This window comes from Salmo salar, chromosome 03, assembly GCF_965601325.2.
Source record: "Salmo salar chromosome 03, fSalSal1, whole genome shotgun sequence".
Classification (NCBI taxonomy): domain Eukaryota; kingdom Metazoa; phylum Chordata; class Actinopteri; order Salmoniformes; family Salmonidae; genus Salmo; species Salmo salar.
In genome coordinates, this window is record NC_138293.1 from 10,092,051 (window position 1) to 10,107,461 (window position 15,411).

Here is a 15,411-nt window from a genome sequence, read left to right on the forward strand (position 1 = left end):
TTTTTGCATTTGGTCAGATTTAAAAATGGCTTTACTGCGAAAGCATACCATGCGATTATCTGAGGACAGCGCCCCTCTTCCAAAAGCATACAAACATTTTCCAATCATATAGAGTCACGAAAGTCAGAAATAGCCATCAAATTAATCACTTACCTTTGAAGATTTTCATCTGGTTGCAGTCACAAGAGTCTCAGCTACACAATAAATGTTTGTTTTGTTCAATAAAGTCCCTCTTTATATCCCAAAATCTCAGTTTTGTTGGCGCGTTGTGTTCAGTAATCCACTGGCTCAAAGGCGGTCAAAACACGCAGACGAATACGTCCGAACAGTACCGGTAAAGTTTGTTGAAACATGTCAAACGATTTTTATAATTAATCTTCAGGTTGGCAATTGTCTAAATACTCGATAATATTTCAACCGGACAATAGCGTATTCAATAGAAAGGAAAAACAACGACGGGCACGCACTAGGTCATGTGCGCAAACCAGCACTGCATGCTTCCTCAGTCCACTGACAGAAGGTCTCATTCTTCTTCATTTTTCAGAAAACAATCCTGAAACAATGTCTAAAGACTGTTGACATCTAGTGGAAGCCATAGGAACTGCAATCTGGGTCCTAACCCATTAGAAACTCAATAGGCATTCAATTGAAAACTTCCCACGTCAAATAAAGTCCCACTTCCCGGATGGATTTTCCTCAGATTTTCACCTGCCATATCAGTTCTGTTATACTCACAGACATCATTTGAACGGTTTTGGAAACTTTAAAGTGTGTTCTATCCAAATCTACCATTTATATGCATATCCTAGATTCTGGGCCTGAGTAACAGGCAGTTTACTTTGGGCACTCTTCTCATCCAGATGTCGAATCACTTCCCCTAAGCCATAAGACGTTAAAATCCGTGTTCGAAGACTGATTTAAGCCTGTCAATCAATCACACAGCATCATCTGATCTGGGAATTTGCAGTGTGACAGGCTTTTATGAGAGACAATTGTCATCTAAAGCAGAATTGGTTTGGTTGTTTTCGTTCGAGGTTTGTACTGTAAGCCACATTGGTACTTGTGTTGATTCATTGACTTCGCTGTTTAAAGGAGGTAGAGATTGCACACATAAAAACACTGACCACGACGTGATTTGAACACGCAACCTTCTGATCTGGAGTCAGACGCGCTACCGTTGCGCCACGAGGTCTAGACAAAACGCGTCTTTGGAGGGGATGCCTAGTTCAGATTTCGTTGATTGTATCATTTGGAATGGAGGCCTGGATCTCTTGGGAAATGTATTATCTGACAATGCCCCCTCGTCAGCACGTGCCTCTGCCCGACAGGTTAGGTGTATGAAAATAAGTAAATGCAGAGCCCGAATAGCTCAGTCGGTAGAGCATCAGACTTTTAATCTGAGGGTCCAGGGTTCAAGTCCCTGTTCGGGCGCTGCTTTAATGTTCACCTTCCTTCACTAGGCAGTCTTTCCATTCTTGCATTTGGTCAGATTTAAAAATGGCTTTACTGCGAAAGCATACCATGCGATTATCTGAGGACAGCGCCCCTCTTCCAAAAGCATACAAACATTTTCCAATCATATAGAGTCACGAAAGTCAGAAATAGCCATCAAATTAATCACTTACCTTTGAAGATTTTCATCTGGTTGCAGTCACAAGAGTCTCAGCTACACAATAAATGTTTGTTTTGTTCAATAAAGTCCCTCTTTATATCCCAAAATCTCAGTTTTGTTGGCGCGTTGTGTTCAGTAATCCACTGGCTCAAAGGCGGTCAAAACACGCAGACGAATACGTCCGAACAGTACCGGTAAAGTTTGTTGAAACATGTCAAACGATTTTTATAATTAATCTTCAGGTTGGCAATTGTCTAAATACTCGATAATATTTCAACCGGACAATAGCGTATTCAATAGAAAGGAAAAACAACGACGGGCACGCACTAGGTCATGTGCGCAAACCAGCACTGCATGCTTCCTCAGTCCACTGACAGAAGGTCTCATTCTTCTTCATTTTTCAGAAAACAATCCTGAAACAATGTCTAAAGACTGTTGACATCTAGTGGAAGCCATAGGAACTGCAATCTGGGTCCTAACCCATTAGAAACTCAATAGGCATTCAATTGAAAACTTCCCACGTCAAATAAAGTCCCACTTCCCGGATGGATTTTCCTCAGATTTTCACCTGCCATATCAGTTCTGTTATACTCACAGACATCATTTCAACGGTTTTGGAAACTTTAAAGTGTGTTCTATCCAAATCTACCATTTATATGCATATCCTAGATTCTGGGCCTGAGTAACAGGCAGTTTACTTTGGGCACTCTTCTCATCCAGATGTCGAATCACTTCCCCTAAGCCATAAGACGTTAAAATCCGTGTTCGAAGACTGATTTAAGCCTGTCAATCAATCACACAGCATCATCTGATCTGGGAATTTGCAGTGTGACAGGCTTTTATGAGAGACAATTGTCATCTAAAGCAGAATTGGTTTGGTTGTTTTCGTTCGAGGTTTGTACTGTAAGCCACATTGGTACTTGTGTTGATTCATTGACTTCGCTGTTTAAAGGAGGTAGAGATTGCACACATAAAAACACTGACCACGACGTGATTTGAACACGCAACCTTCTGATCTGGAGTCAGACGCGCTACCGTTGCGCCACGAGGTCTAGACAAAACGCGTCTTTGGAGGGGATGCCTAGTTCAGATTTCGTTGATTGTATCATTTGGAATGGAGGCCTGGATCTCTTGGGAAATGTATTATCTGACAATGCCCCCTCGTCAGCACGTGCCTCTGCCCGACAGGTTAGGTGTATGAAAATAAGTAAATGCAGAGCCCGAATAGCTCAGTCGGTAGAGCATCAGACTTTTAATCTGAGGGTCCAGGGTTCAAGTCCCTGTTCGGGCGCTGCTTTAATGTTCACCTTCCTTCACTAGGCAGTCTTTCCATTCTTGCATTTGGTCAGATTTAAAAATGGCTTTACTGCGAAAGCATACCATGCGATTATCTGAGGACAGCGCCCCTCTTCCAAAAGCATACAAACATTTTCCAATCATATAGAGTCACGAAAGTCAGAAATAGCCATCAAATTAATCACTTACCTTTGAAGATTTTCATCTGGTTGCAGTCACAAGAGTCTCAGCTACACAATAAATGTTTGTTTTGTTCAATAAAGTCCCTCTTTATATCCCAAAATCTCAGTTTTGTTGGCGCGTTGTGTTCAGTAATCCACTGGCTCAAAGGCGGTCAAAACACGCAGACGAATACGTCCGAACAGTACCGGTAAAGTTTGTTGAAACATGTCAAACGATTTTTATAATTAATCTTCAGGTTGGCAATTGTCTAAATACTCGATAATATTTCAACCGGACAATAGCGTATTCAATAGAAAGGAAAAACAACGACGGGCACGCACTAGGTCATGTGCGCAAACCAGCACTGCATGCTTCCTCAGTCCACTGACAGAAGGTCTCATTCTTCTTCATTTTTCAGAAAACAATCCTGAAACAATGTCTAAAGACTGTTGACATCTAGTGGAAGCCATAGGAACTGCAATCTGGGTCCTAACCCATTAGAAACTCAATAGGCATTCAATTGAAAACTTCCCACGTCAAATAAAGTCCCACTTCCCGGATGGATTTTCCTCAGATTTTCACCTGCCATATCAGTTCTGTTATACTCACAGACATCATTTCAACGGTTTTGGAAACTTTAAAGTGTGTTCTATCCAAATCTACCATTTATATGCATATCCTAGATTCTGGGCCTGAGTAACAGGCAGTTTACTTTGGGCACTCTTCTCATCCAGATGTCGAATCACTTCCCCTAAGCCATAAGACGTTAAAATCCGTGTTCGAAGACTGATTTAAGCCTGTCAATCAATCACACAGCATCATCTGATCTGGGAATTTGCAGTGTGACAGGCTTTTATGAGAGACAATTGTCATCTAAAGCAGAATTGGTTTGGTTGTTTTCGTTCGAGGTTTGTACTGTAAGCCACATTGGTACTTGTGTTGATTCATTGACTTCGCTGTTTAAAGGAGGTAGAGATTGCACACATAAAAACACTGACCACGACGTGATTTGAACACGCAACCTTCTGATCTGGAGTCAGACGCGCTACCGTTGCGCCACGAGGTCTAGACAAAACGCGTCTTTGGAGGGGATGCCTAGTTCAGATTTCGTTGATTGTATCATTTGGAATGGAGGCCTGGATCTCTTGGGAAATGTATTATCTGACAATGCCCCCTCGTCAGCACGTGCCTCTGCCCGACAGGTTAGGTGTATGAAAATAAGTAAATGCAGAGCCCGAATAGCTCAGTCGGTAGAGCATCAGACTTTTAATCTGAGGGTCCAGGGTTCAAGTCCCTGTTCGGGCGCTGCTTTAATGTTCACCTTCCTTCAGTAGGCAGTCTTTCCATTCTTGCATTTGGTCAGATTTAAAAATGGCTTTACTGCGAAAGCATACCATGCGATTATCTGAGGACAGCGCCCCTCTTCCAAAAGCATACAAACATTTTCCAATCATATAGAGTCACGAAAGTCAGAAATAGCCATCAAATTAATCACTTACCTTTGAAGATTTTCATCTGGTTGCAGTCACAAGAGTCTCAGCTACACAATAAATGTTTGTTTTGTTCAATAAAGTCCCTCTTTATATCCCAAAATCTCAGTTTTGTTGGCGCGTTGTGTTCAGTAATCCACTGGCTCAAAGGCGGTCAAAACACGCAGACGAATACGTCCGAACAGTACCGGTAAAGTTTGTTGAAACATGTCAAACGATTTTTATAATTAATCTTCAGGTTGGCAATTGTCTAAATACTCGATAATATTTCAACCGGACAATAGCGTATTCAATAGAAAGGAAAAACAACGACGGGCACGCACTTGGTCATGTGCGCAAACCAGCACTGCATGCTTCCTCAGTCCACTGACAGAAGGTCTCATTCTTCTTCATTTTTCAGAAAACAATCCTGAAACAATGTCTAAAGACTGTTGACATCTAGTGGAAGCCATAGGAACTGCAATCTGGGTCCTAACCCATTAGAAACTCAATAGGCATTCAATTGAAAACTTCCCACGTCAAATAAAGTCCCACTTCCCGGATGGATTTTCCTCAGATTTTCACCTGCCATATCAGTTCTGTTATACTCACAGACATCATTTGAACGGTTTTGGAAACTTTAAAGTGTGTTCTATCCAAATCTACCATTTATATGCATATCCTAGATTCTGGGCCTGAGTAACAGGCAGTTTACTTTGGGCACTCTTCTCATCCAGATGTCGAATCACTTCCCCTAAGCCATAAGACGTTAAAATCCGTGTTCGAAGACTGATTTAAGCCTGTCAATCAATCACACAGCATCATCTGATCTGGGAATTTGCAGTGTGACAGGCTTTTATGAGAGACAATTGTCATCTAAAGCAGAATTGGTTTGGTTGTTTTCGTTCGAGGTTTGTACTGTAAGCCACATTGGTACTTGTGTTGATTCATTGACTTCGCTGTTTAAAGGAGGTAGAGATTGCACACATAAAAACACTGACCACGACGTGATTTGAACACGCAACCTTCTGATCTGGAGTCAGACGCGCTACCGTTGCGCCACGAGGTCTAGACAAAACGCGTCTTTGGAGGGGATGCCTAGTTCAGATTTCGTTGATTGTATCATTTGGAATGGAGGCCTGGATCTCTTGGGAAATGTATTATCTGACAATGCCCCCTCGTCAGCACGTGCCTCTGCCCGACAGGTTAGGTGTATGAAAATAAGTAAATGCAGAGCCCGAATAGCTCAGTCGGTAGAGCATCAGACTTTTAATCTGAGGGTCCAGGGTTCAAGTCCCTGTTCGGGCGCTGCTTTAATGTTCACCTTCCTTCAGTAGGCAGTCTTTCCATTCTTGCATTTGGTCAGATTTAAAAATGGCTTTACTGCGAAAGCATACCATGCGATTATCTGAGGACAGCGCCCCTCTTCCAAAAGCATACAAACATTTTCCAATCATATAGAGTCACGAAAGTCAGAAATAGCCATCAAATTAATCACTTACCTTTGAAGATTTTCATCTGGTTGCAGTCACAAGAGTCTCAGCTACACAATAAATGTTTGTTTTGTTCAATAAAGTCCCTCTTTATATCCCAAAATCTCAGTTTTGTTGGCGCGTTGTGTTCAGTAATCCACTGGCTCAAAGGCGGTCAAAACACGCAGACGAATACGTCCGAACAGTACCGGTAAAGTTTGTTGAAACATGTCAAACGATTTTTATAATTAATCTTCAGGTTGGCAATTGTCTAAATACTCGATAATATTTCAACCGGACAATAGCGTATTCAATAGAAAGGAAAAACAACGACGGGCACGCACTTGGTCATGTGCGCAAACCAGCACTGCATGCTTCCTCAGTCCACTGACAGAAGGTCTCATTCTTCTTCATTTTTCAGAAAACAATCCTGAAACAATGTCTAAAGACTGTTGACATCTAGTGGAAGCCATAGGAACTGCAATCTGGGTCCTAACCCATTAGAAACTCAATAGGCATTCAATTGAAAACTTCCCACATAAAAAAAAATCCCACTTCCCGGATGGATTTTCCTCAGATTTTCACCTGCCATATCAGTTCTGTTATACTCACAGACATCATTTGAACGGTTTTGGAAACTTTAAAGTGTGTTCTATACAAATCTACCATTTATATGCATATCCTAGATTCTGGGCCTGAGTAACAGGCAGTTTACTTTGGGCACTCTTCTCATCCAGATGTCGAATCACTTCCCCTAAGCCATAAGAAGTTAAAATCCGTGTTCGAAGACTGATTTAAGCCTGTCAATCAATCACACAGCATCATCTGATCTGGGAATTTGCAGTGTGAGAGGCTTTTATGAGAGACAATTGTCATCTAAAGCAGAATTGGTTTGGTTGTTTTCGTTCGAGGTTTGTACTGTAAGCCACATTGGTACTTGTGTTGATTCATTGACTTCGCTGTTTAAAGAAGGTAGAGATTGCACACATAAAAACACTGACCACGACGTGATTTGAACACGCAACCTTCTGATCTGGAGTCAGACGCGCTACCGTTGCACCACGAGGTCTAGACAAAACGCATCTTTGGAGGGGATGCCTAGTTCAGATTTCGTTGATTGTATCATTTGGAATGGAGGCCTGGATCTCTTGGGAAATGTATTATCTGACAATGCCCCCTCGTCAGCACGTGCCTCTGCCCGACAGGTTAGGTGTATGAAAATAAGCAAATGCAGAGACCGAATAGCTCAGTCGGTAGAGCATCAGACTTTTAATCTGAGGGTCCAGGGTTCAAGTCCCTGTTCGGGCGCTGCTTTAATGTTCACCTTCCTTCAGTAGGCAGTCTTTCCATTCTTGCATTTGGTCAGATTTAAAAATGGCTTTACTGCGAAAGCATACCATGCGATTATCTGAGGACAGCGCCCCTCTTCCAAAAGCATACAAACATTTTCCAATCATATAGAGTCACGAAAGTCAGAAATAGCCATCAAATTAATCACTTACCTTTGAAGATTTTCATCTGGTTGCCGTCACAAGAGTCTCAGCTACACAATAAATGTTTGTTTTGTTCAATAAAGTCCCTCTTTATATCCCAAAATCTCAGTTTTGTTGGCGCGTTGTGTTCAGTAATCCACTGGCTCAAAGGCGGTCAAAACACGCAGACGAATACGTCCGAACAGTACCGGTAAAGTTTGTTGAAACATGTCAAACGATTTTTATAATTAATCTTCAGGTTGGCAATTGTCTAAATACTCGATAATATTTCAACCGGACAATAGCGTATTCAATAGAAAGGAAAAACAACGACGGGCACGCACTAGGTCATGTGCGCAAACCAGCACTGCATGCTTCCTCAGTCCACTGACAGAAGGTCTCATTCTTCTTCATTTTTCAGAAAACAATCCTGAAACAATGTCTAAAGACTGTTGACATCTAGTGGAAGCCATAGGAACTGCAATCTGGGTCCTAACCCATTAGAAACTCAATAGGCATTCAATTGAAAACTTCCCACGTCAAATAAAGTCCCACTTCCCGGATGGATTTTCCTCAGATTTTCACCTGCCATATCAGTTCTGTTATACTCACAGACATCATTTCAACGGTTTTGGAAACTTTAAAGTGTGTTCTATCCAAATCTACCATTTATATGCATATCCTAGATTCTGGGCCTGAGTAACAGGCAGTTTACTTTGGGCACTCTTCTCATCCAGATGTCGAATCACTTCCCCTAAGCCATAAGAAGTTAAAATCCGTGTTCGAAGACTGATTTAAGCCTGTCAATCAATCACACAGCATCATCTGATCTGGGAATTTGCAGTGTGAGAGGCTTTTATGAGAGACAATTGTCATCTAAAGCAGAATTGGTTTGGTTGTTTTCGTTCGAGGTTTGTACTGTAAGCCACATTGGTACTTGTGTTGATTCATTGACTTCGCTGTTTAAAGAAGGTAGAGATTGCACACATAAAAACACTGACCACGACGTGATTTGAACACGCAACCTTCTGATCTGGAGTCAGACGCGCTACCGTTGCACCACGAGGTCTAGACAAAACGCATCTTTGGAGGGGATGCCTAGTTCAGATTTCGTTGATTGTATCATTTGGAATGGAGGCCTGGATCTCTTGGGAAATGTATTATCTGACAATGCCCCCTCGTCAGCACGTGCCTCTGCCCGACAGGTTAGGTGTATGAAAATAAGCAAATGCAGAGACCGAATAGCTCAGTCGGTAGAGCATCAGACTTTTAATCTGAGGGTCCAGGGTTCAAGTCCCTGTTCGGGCGCTGCTTTAATGTTCACCTTCCTTCAGTAGGCAGTCTTTCCATTCTTGCATTTGGTCAGATTTAAAAATGGCTTTACTGCGAAAGCATACCATGCGATTATCTGAGGACAGCGCCCCTCTTCCAAAAGCATACAAACATTTTCCAATCATATAGAGTCACGAAAGTCAGAAATAGCCATCAAATTAATCACTTACCTTTGAAGATTTTCATCTGGTTGCCGTCACAAGAGTCTCAGCTACACAATAAATGTTTGTTTTGTTCAATAAAGTCCCTCTTTATATCCCAAAATCTCAGTTTTGTTGGCGCGTTGTGTTCAGTAATCCACTGGCTCAAAGGCGGTCAAAACACGCAGACGAATACGTCCGAACAGTACCGGTAAAGTTTGTTGAAACATGTCAAACGATTTTTATAATTAATCTTCAGGTTGGCAATTGTCTAAATACTCGATAATATTTCAACCGGACAATAGCGTATTCAATAGAAAGGAAAAACAACGACGGGCACGCACTAGGTCATGTGCGCAAACCAGCACTGCATGCTTCCTCAGTCCACTGACAGAAGGTCTCATTCTTCTTCATTTTTCAGAAAACAATCCTGAAACAATGTCTAAAGACTGTTGACATCTAGTGGAAGCCATAGGAACTGCAATCTGGGTCCTAACCCATTAGAAACTCAATAGGCATTCAATTGAAAACTTCCCACGTCAAATAAAGTCCCACTTCCCGGATGGATTTTCCTCAGATTTTCACCTGCCATATCAGTTCTGTTATACTCACAGACATCATTTCAACGGTTTTGGAAACTTTAAAGTGTGTTCTATCCAAATCTACCATTTATATGCATATCCTAGATTCTGGGCCTGAGTAACAGGCAGTTTACTTTGGGCACTCTTCTCATCCAGATGTCGAATCACTTCCCCTAAGCCATAAGAAGTTAAAATCCGTGTTCGAAGACTGATTTAAGCCTGTCAATCAATCACACAGCATCATCTGATCTGGGAATTTGCAGTGTGAGAGGCTTTTATGAGAGACAATTGTCATCTAAAGCAGAATTGGTTTGGTTGTTTTCGTTCGAGGTTTGTACTGTAAGCCACATTGGTACTTGTGTTGATTCATTGACTTCGCTGTTTAAAGAAGGTAGAGATTGCACACATAAAAACACTGACCACGACGTGATTTGAACACGCAACCTTCTGATCTGGAGTCAGACGCGCTACCGTTGCACCACGAGGTCTAGACAAAACGCATCTTTGGAGGGGATGCCTAGTTCAGATTTCGTTGATTGTATCATTTGGAATGGAGGCCTGGATCTCTTGGGAAATGTATTATCTGACAATGCCCCCTCGTCAGCACGTGCCTCTGCCCGACAGGTTAGGTGTATGAAAATAAGCAAATGCAGAGACCGAATAGCTCAGTCGGTAGAGCATCAGACTTTTAATCTGAGGGTCCAGGGTTCAAGTCCCTGTTCAGGCGCTGCTTTAATGTTCACCTTCCTTCAGTAGGCAGTCTTTCCATTCTTGCATTTGGTCAGATTTAAAAATGGCTTTACTGCGAAAGCATACCATGCGATTATCTGAGGACAGCGCCCCTCTTCCAAAAGCATACAAACATTTTCCAATCATATAGAGTCACGAAAGTCAGAAATAGCCATCAAATTAATCACTTACCTTTGAAGATTTTCATCTGGTTGCAGTCACAAGAGTCTCAGCTACACAATAAATGTTTGTTTTGTTCAATAAAGTCCCTCTTTATATCCCAAAATCTCAGTTTTGTTGGCGCGTTGTGTTCAGTAATCCACTGGCTCAAAGGCGGTCAAAACACGCAGACGAATACGTCCGAACAGTACCGGTAAAGTTTGTTGAAACATGTCAAACGATTTTTATAATTAATCTTCAGGTTGGCAATTGTCTAAATACTCGATAATATTTCAACCGGACAATAGCGTATTCAATAGAAAGGAAAAACAACGACGGGCACGCACTAGGTCATGTGCGCAAACCAGCACTGCATGCTTCCTCAGTCCACTGACAGAAGGTCTCATTCTTCTTCATTTTTCAGAAAACAATCCTGAAACAATGTCTAAAGACTGTTGACATCTAGTGGAAGCCATAGGAACTGCAATCTGGGTCCTAACCCATTAGAAACTCAATAGGCATTCAATTGAAAACTTCCCACGTCAAATAAAGTCCCACTTCCCGGATGGATTTTCCTCAGATTTTCACCTGCCATATCAGTTCTGTTATACTCACAGACATCATTTCAACGGTTTTGGAAACTTTAAAGTGTGTTCTATCCAAATCTACCATTTATATGCATATCCTAGATTCTGGGCCTGAGTAACAGGCAGTTTACTTTGGGCACTCTTCTCATCCAGATGTCGAATCACTTCCCCTAAGCCATAAGAAGTTAAAATCCGTGTTCGAAGACTGATTTAAGCCTGTCAATCAATCACACAGCATCATCTGATCTGGGAATTTGCAGTGTGACAGGCTTTTATGAGAGACAATTGTCATCTAAAGCAGAATTGGTTTGGTTGTTTTCGTTCGAGGTTTGTACTGTAAGCCACATTGGTACTTGTGTTGATTCATTGACTTCGCTGTTTAAAGAAGGTAGAGATTGCACACATAAAAACACTGACCACGACGTGATTTGAACACGCAACCTTCTGATCTGGAGTCAGACACGCTACCGTTGCGCCACGAGGTCTAGACAAAATGCATCTTTGGAGGGGATGCCTAGTTCAGATTTCGTTGATTGTATCATTTGGAATGGAGGCCTGGATCTCTTGGGAAATGTATTATCTGACAATGCCCCCTCGTCAGCACGTGCCTCTGCCCGACAGGTTAGGTGTATGAAAATAAGTAAATGCAGAGCCCGAATAGCTCAGTCGGTAGAGCATCAGACTTTTAATCTGAGGGTCCAGGGTTCAAGTCCCTGTTTGGGCGCTGCTTTAATGTTCACCTTCCTTCAGTAGGCAGTCTTTCCATACTTGCATTTGGTCAGATTTAAAAATGGCTTTACAGCGAAAGCATACCATGCGATTATCTGAGGACAGCGCCCCTCTTCCAAAAGCATACAACCATTTTCCAATCATATAGAGTCACGAAAGTCAGAAATAGCGATCAAATTAATCACTTACCTTTGAAGATTTTCATCTGGTTGCAGTCACAAGAGTCTCAGCTACACAATAAATGTTTGTTTTGTTCAATAAAGTCCCTCTTTATATCCCAAAATCTCAGTTTTGTTGGCGCGTTGTGTTCAGTAATCCACTGCCTCAAAGGCGGTCAAAACACGCAGACGAATACGTCCGAACAGTACCGGTAAAGTTTGTTGAAACATGTCAAACGATTTTTATAATTAATCTTCAGGTTGGCAATTGTCTAAATACTCGATAATATTTCAACCGGACAATAGCGTATTCAATAGAAAGGAAAAACAACGACGGGCACGCACTTGGTCATGTGCGCAAACCAGCACTGCATGCTTCCTCAGTCCACTGACAGAAGGTCTCATTCTTCTTCATTTTTCAGAAAACAATCCTGAAACAATGTCTAAAGACTGTTGACATCTAGTGGAAGCCATAGGAACTGCAATCTGGGTCCTAACCCATTAGAAACTCAATAGGCATTCAATTGAAAACTTCCCACATAAAAAAAAATCCCACTTCCCGGATGGATTTTCCTCAGATTTTCACCTGCCATATCAGTTCTGTTATACTCACAGACATCATTTGAACGGTTTTGGAAACTTTAAAGTGTGTTCTATCCAAATCTACCATTTATATGCATATCCTAGATTCTGGGCCTGAGTAACAGGCAGTTTACTTTGGGCACTCTTCTCATCCAGATGTCGAATCACTTCCCCTAAGCCATAAGAAGTTAAAATCCGTGTTCGAAGACTGATTTAAGCCTGTCAATCAATCACACAGCATCATCTGATCTGGGAATTTGCAGTGTGAGAGGCTTTTATGAGAGACAATTGTCATCTAAAGCAGAATTGGTTTGGTTGTTTTCGTTCGAGGTTTGTACTGTAAGCCACATTGGTACTTGTGTTGATTCATTGACTTCGCTGTTTAAAGAAGGTAGAGATTGCACACATAAAAACACTGACCACGACGTGATTTGAACACGCAACCTTCTGATCTGGAGTCAGACGCGCTACCGTTGCACCACGAGGTCTAGACAAAACGCATCTTTGGAGGGGATGCCTAGTTCAGATTTCGTTGATTGTATCATTTGGAATGGAGGCCTGGATCTCTTGGGAAATGTATTATCTGACAATGCCCCCTCGTCAGCACGTGCCTCTGCCCGACAGGTTAGGTGTATGAAAATAAGCAAATGCAGAGACCGAATAGCTCAGTCGGTAGAGCATCAGACTTTTAATCTGAGGGTCCAGGGTTCAAGTCCCTGTTCGGGCGCTGCTTTAATGTTCACCTTCCTTCAGTAGGCAGTCTTTCCATTCTTGCATTTGGTCAGATTTAAAAATGGCTTTACTGCGAAAGCATACCATGCGATTATCTGAGGACAGCGCCCCTCTTCCAAAAGCATACAAACATTTTCCAATCATATAGAGTCACGAAAGTCAGAAATAGCCATCAAATTAATCACTTACCTTTGAAGATTTTCATCTGGTTGCAGTCACAAGAGTCTCAGCTACACAATAAATGTTTGTTTTGTTCAATAAAGTCCCTCTTTATATCCCAAAATCTCAGTTTTGTTGGCGCGTTGTGTTCAGTAATCCACTGGCTCAAAGGCGGTCAAAACACGCAGACGAATACGTCCGAACAGTACCGATAAAGTTTGTTGAAACATGTCAAACGATTTTTATAATTAATCTTCAGGTTGGCAATTGTCTAAATACTCGATAATATTTCAACCGGACAATAGCGTATTCAATAGAAAGGAAAAACAACGACGGGCACGCACTAGGTCATGTGCGCAAACCAGCACTGCATGCTTCCTCAGTCCACTGACAGAAGGTCTCATTCTTCTTCATTTTTCAGAAAACAATCCTGAAACAATGTCTAAAGACTGTTGACATCTAGTGGAAGCCATAGGAACTGCAATCTGGGTCCTAACCCATTAGAAACTCAATAGGCATTCAATTGAAAACTTCCCACGTCAAATAAAGTCCCACTTCCCGGATGGATTTTCCTCAGATTTTCACCTGCCATATCAGTTCTGTTATACTCACAGACATCATTTGAACGGTTTTGGAAACTTTAAAGTGTGTTCTATCCAAATCTACCATTTATATGCATATCCTAGATTCTGGGCCTGAGTAACAGGCAGTTTACTTTGGGCACTCTTCTCATCCAGATGTCGAATCACTTCCCCTAAGCCATAAGAAGTTAAAATCCGTGTTCGAAGACTGATTTAAGCCTGTCAATCAATCACACAGCATCATCTGATCTGGGAATTTGCAGTGTGACAGGCTTTTATGAGAGACAATTGTCATCTAAAGCAGAATTGGTTTGGTTGTTTTCGTTCGAGGTTTGTACTGTAAGCCACATTGGTACTTGTGTTGATTCATTGACTTCGCTGTTTAAAGGAGGTAGAGATTGCACACATAAAAACACTGACCACGACGTGATTTGAACACGCAACCTTCTGATCTGGAGTCAGACGCGCTACCGTTGCGCCACGAGGTCTAGACAAAACGCGTCTTTGGAGGGGATGCCTAGTTCAGATTTCCGTGATTGTATCATTTGGAATGGAGGCCTGGATCTCTTGGGAAATGTATTATCTGACAATGCCCCCTCGTCAGCACGTGCCTCTGCCCGACAGGTTAGGTGTATGAAAATAAGTAAATGCAGAGCCCGAATAGCTCAGTCGGTAGAGCATCAGACTTTTAATCTGAGGGTCCAGGGTTCAAGTCCCTGTTCGGGCGCTGCTTTAATGTTCACCTTCCTTCAGTAGGCAGTCTTTCCATTCTTGTATTTGGTCAGATTTAAAAATGGCTTTACTGCGAAAGCATACCATGCGATTATCTGAGGACAGCACCCCTCTTCCAAAAGCATACAAACATCTTCCAATCATATAGAGTCACGAAAGTCAGAAATAGCCATCAAATTAATCACTTACCTTTGAAGATTTTCATCTGGTTGCAGTCACAAGAGTCTCAGCTACACAATAAATGTTTGTTTTGTTCAATAAAGTCCCTCTTTATATCCCAAAAACTCAGTTTTGTTGGCGCGTTGTGTTCAGTAATCCACTGGCTCAAAGGCGGTCAAAACACGCAGACGAATACGTCCGAACAGTACCGGTAAAGTTTGTTGAAACATGTCAAACGATTTTTATAATTAATCTTCAGGTTGGCAATTGTCTAAATACGCGATAATATTTCAACCGGACAATAGCGTATTCAATAGAAAGGAAAAACAACGACGGGCACGCACTTGGTCATGTGCGCAAACCAGCACTGCATGCTTCCTCAGTCCACTGACAGAAGGTCTCATTCTTCTTCATTTTTCAGAAAACAATCCTGAAACAATGTCTAAAGACTGTTGACATCTAGTGGAAGCCATAGGAACTGCAATCTGGGTCCTAACCCATTAGAAACTCAATAGGCATTCAATTGAAAACTTCCCACGTCAAATAAAGTCCCACTTCCCGGATGGAT

The 15,411-nt window shown here is 41.9% G+C and overlaps 19 non-coding genes across 19 annotated transcripts; 9 read left to right on the forward strand and 10 right to left on the reverse strand.

Moving 5' to 3' along the window:
• Positions 1-1,120: 1,120 nt before the first annotated feature.
• Positions 1,121-1,192, reverse strand: trnaw-cca (transfer RNA tryptophan (anticodon CCA)). The gene has a single exon. It is a non-coding gene; the product is annotated as a tRNA-Trp (tRNA).
• A 166-nt stretch (positions 1,193-1,358) lies between these two features.
• On the forward strand, positions 1,359-1,431 carry trnak-uuu (transfer RNA lysine (anticodon UUU)). Its single transcript has one exon. It is a non-coding gene; the product is annotated as a tRNA-Lys (tRNA).
• Positions 1,432-2,592: 1,161 nt separating this feature from the next.
• Positions 2,593-2,664, reverse strand: trnaw-cca (transfer RNA tryptophan (anticodon CCA)). The gene has a single exon. It is a non-coding gene; the product is annotated as a tRNA-Trp (tRNA).
• Positions 2,665-2,830: 166 nt separating this feature from the next.
• trnak-uuu (transfer RNA lysine (anticodon UUU)) lies at positions 2,831-2,903 on the forward strand. The gene has a single exon. It is a non-coding gene; the product is annotated as a tRNA-Lys (tRNA).
• Positions 2,904-4,064: 1,161 nt separating this feature from the next.
• On the reverse strand, positions 4,065-4,136 carry trnaw-cca (transfer RNA tryptophan (anticodon CCA)). Its single transcript has one exon. It is a non-coding gene; the product is annotated as a tRNA-Trp (tRNA).
• A 166-nt stretch (positions 4,137-4,302) lies between these two features.
• On the forward strand, positions 4,303-4,375 carry trnak-uuu (transfer RNA lysine (anticodon UUU)). The gene has a single exon. It is a non-coding gene; the product is annotated as a tRNA-Lys (tRNA).
• Positions 4,376-5,536: 1,161 nt separating this feature from the next.
• On the reverse strand, positions 5,537-5,608 carry trnaw-cca (transfer RNA tryptophan (anticodon CCA)). The gene has a single exon. It is a non-coding gene; the product is annotated as a tRNA-Trp (tRNA).
• A 166-nt stretch (positions 5,609-5,774) lies between these two features.
• trnak-uuu (transfer RNA lysine (anticodon UUU)) lies at positions 5,775-5,847 on the forward strand. The gene has a single exon. It is a non-coding gene; the product is annotated as a tRNA-Lys (tRNA).
• A 1,161-nt stretch (positions 5,848-7,008) lies between these two features.
• Positions 7,009-7,080, reverse strand: trnaw-cca (transfer RNA tryptophan (anticodon CCA)). Its single transcript has one exon. It is a non-coding gene; the product is annotated as a tRNA-Trp (tRNA).
• Positions 7,081-7,246: 166 nt separating this feature from the next.
• Positions 7,247-7,319, forward strand: trnak-uuu (transfer RNA lysine (anticodon UUU)). The gene has a single exon. It is a non-coding gene; the product is annotated as a tRNA-Lys (tRNA).
• Positions 7,320-8,480: 1,161 nt separating this feature from the next.
• trnaw-cca (transfer RNA tryptophan (anticodon CCA)) lies at positions 8,481-8,552 on the reverse strand. Its single transcript has one exon. It is a non-coding gene; the product is annotated as a tRNA-Trp (tRNA).
• Positions 8,553-8,718: 166 nt separating this feature from the next.
• Positions 8,719-8,791, forward strand: trnak-uuu (transfer RNA lysine (anticodon UUU)). The gene has a single exon. It is a non-coding gene; the product is annotated as a tRNA-Lys (tRNA).
• A 1,161-nt stretch (positions 8,792-9,952) lies between these two features.
• On the reverse strand, positions 9,953-10,024 carry trnaw-cca (transfer RNA tryptophan (anticodon CCA)). Its single transcript has one exon. It is a non-coding gene; the product is annotated as a tRNA-Trp (tRNA).
• Positions 10,025-11,424: 1,400 nt separating this feature from the next.
• trnaw-cca (transfer RNA tryptophan (anticodon CCA)) lies at positions 11,425-11,496 on the reverse strand. The gene has a single exon. It is a non-coding gene; the product is annotated as a tRNA-Trp (tRNA).
• Positions 11,497-11,662: 166 nt separating this feature from the next.
• Positions 11,663-11,735, forward strand: trnak-uuu (transfer RNA lysine (anticodon UUU)). Its single transcript has one exon. It is a non-coding gene; the product is annotated as a tRNA-Lys (tRNA).
• A 1,161-nt stretch (positions 11,736-12,896) lies between these two features.
• On the reverse strand, positions 12,897-12,968 carry trnaw-cca (transfer RNA tryptophan (anticodon CCA)). The gene has a single exon. It is a non-coding gene; the product is annotated as a tRNA-Trp (tRNA).
• A 166-nt stretch (positions 12,969-13,134) lies between these two features.
• On the forward strand, positions 13,135-13,207 carry trnak-uuu (transfer RNA lysine (anticodon UUU)). The gene has a single exon. It is a non-coding gene; the product is annotated as a tRNA-Lys (tRNA).
• Positions 13,208-14,368: 1,161 nt separating this feature from the next.
• trnaw-cca (transfer RNA tryptophan (anticodon CCA)) lies at positions 14,369-14,440 on the reverse strand. Its single transcript has one exon. It is a non-coding gene; the product is annotated as a tRNA-Trp (tRNA).
• Positions 14,441-14,606: 166 nt separating this feature from the next.
• On the forward strand, positions 14,607-14,679 carry trnak-uuu (transfer RNA lysine (anticodon UUU)). The gene has a single exon. It is a non-coding gene; the product is annotated as a tRNA-Lys (tRNA).
• The last annotated feature ends 732 nt before the right edge of the window (positions 14,680-15,411 follow it).